This window comes from Argiope bruennichi, chromosome X1 (assembly GCF_947563725.1).
Source record: "Argiope bruennichi chromosome X1, qqArgBrue1.1, whole genome shotgun sequence".
In the NCBI taxonomy this organism is placed as follows: domain Eukaryota; kingdom Metazoa; phylum Arthropoda; class Arachnida; order Araneae; family Araneidae; genus Argiope; species Argiope bruennichi.
The window spans coordinates 36492854-36495117 of record NC_079162.1 but is presented as its reverse complement, the minus strand read 5'-3'; positions in this window follow the sequence as shown (position 1 = coordinate 36495117).

Below are 2264 nucleotides of genomic sequence, written 5' to 3'. Positions count from 1 at the left end.
TTTTTTTTTTTTTTTTTATTACTAATGAAAATACACTTTGAAGAAAAATGATTTTTCCTCCATAAAATAAATTCAATTTTATAAATATATAATGTATTCTCTAAAGTATTTTTGCCTAATATATTATATTACCATATCTCTTGAATTCATCCTTTCCTCACTAATTCAATAAGTCAGACAGCCATTCTTTGAAATCTCTCTTAAAAATAAAAGAAAGCTGTGGCAGATCTTTAATGCGATAGTGGGAATATCAATCTGTTATTTTAGCTAGTTTAAAATCAGTCTCCATTAGGTGCAGGATGACCCAAAAATACTGAGCAGCAATAAGCTAGGCTTTTTTAGATAATTCCAAAAGTGTTTTGGACTTCTTTTCTCTTTCAAATCGGATGAAATTTTGTCGAACGCCTTTCGCAAAGCACAACGAAGAGATCAAGTTAATTCAGTAACCTATAGGCAGATGAAAATTATTAAATTGATGCGACTACCGAAAATTTCTGTTAAAGATCGTTTTACAGTCTAATAAAACAAGAGCAGAATGTTTCAATGCGGTTGTTTGAAATTGCATTTAATCCGAACATGGCAGCAAATGTTTTGCATGTCTACAAATTGGTGATTGCGGATCAGTATGCATATGGAGAAAGGATTTGATGTTCAACTACGAACATTTTGAGTAAAACCCGAATAGCTGAAAATCAATATGTTGCGACAGCAGTCTTTGTTCATAAGAACAATTAAATGAAAGAGTATATTTGTAAAAACGTTAATTTATTTTACAAATAAAATGCGAGTTAAACTTCTCGAAGTTTTTGAAAGCCAACTTTGGATATCTGTTTAATAGATCTCGAGACTGCACTGCAACTGCCTTTTGCTAGAATAGCATTTAACCATCAGTAATGATATTATGGAGTTATCTTACTGTCGTATAAAATAACGAAATGAGAGGAAGATTTATTTTTATGCAATTCTTCCCGCTTAGAAAAATCTCAATTTTGGAATATTTGGTTTAACTTTGATATCTAAAATTTCAATTTTGATTCAAGGTTTTTAAGATTTCTATGCTGTTTTTAAAGAAAAATGCAATACTCTTCGAACAAAAATTTTGGAATTAAATTTCAAGACGGCTGTGGACAATTTGGTGACCTGAGTACAGAAGTCTGAGAAAGAATGAAATGGTTATAACCATTTCCTTCACTGGAAGCTGTTTCATCTTTATTCGCAAATATTTTAATTCTACGAGTGTGGCGCGGCTTAGGCAAAGATGGTTTTTGTATCATAAAACTCCAACTGGTCTGCATTGGAACAAATTTAGCAAGTTTACACAATACTTTTCTTTGGATAGAAGTGGCAAAGCAAGTGCAAATTTAAACAATAATGGAATGCAAATCTTACGAGAAGTTTATTCTAGCACTGGTTATTCTTGGTCTTAATTTGTAGTTGGATAAGTTATTCTAAGTTTGTAATTGGTTGATTTATATTGCAATATTATCTGGGACTGCGGCTTTAAATTTACGGGTCGAAATTATATATTAACACCATATGCTGCGTCCATAGTTGAAATGTTCAAATAGTTGTGCGGTGATTTTAATTTTGTCAAAGTGTATTTTTCATTAACAATAGCAGTATATTTTGAATGCTATTTCTCACTCTTAAATGGTATTTTCTTCTAAATCGTTCAATATTTTTGTGGCTTGTGCATTGTGAAGGAAACCTTGCTTGTTTCCTCTTTGCTGATGCAAGTTTGAGGTTATTATTTTTTTTAAGACTGTTGCGTTTTTTCTTCACAAAAACTAGAAATGACATATTTCAAACTAAGCACAAATTCCACGTTGTGAATCATCCTCTTATCTTCAATAAATGTTTAGTATTTCATCTGTCTTCGAATACTACTCCATTTTCTATTAAATACAAAGTACTTTTTTGACGCACGGATTAACTAGACAAATTTTCTAATTACTCGAATGTAGGTCCAGGAGGCTCAAAAAATAGTGACTTAATATGAATGGTGGTTCATCAAAGTATTGCCTTTAATTTTAAGATAGTTAATTTGAATTAATATTCTGCACTCCAGCGGTTTTCTTGTGGAATTTATCTTCGCTCAAACTGGCTGAGCTCACTATTGGAGCATAATTTAGGGCATACTTCTGCTTTATGCTTCATTTGCATATTTAACATGCCGATGTAGTCGTACGATTTCTTTCTCATCAAGATCATCTCTACAACCTGTAGTTTTCAAATAACATCTGTGAACATTCTAGAACTTGGCG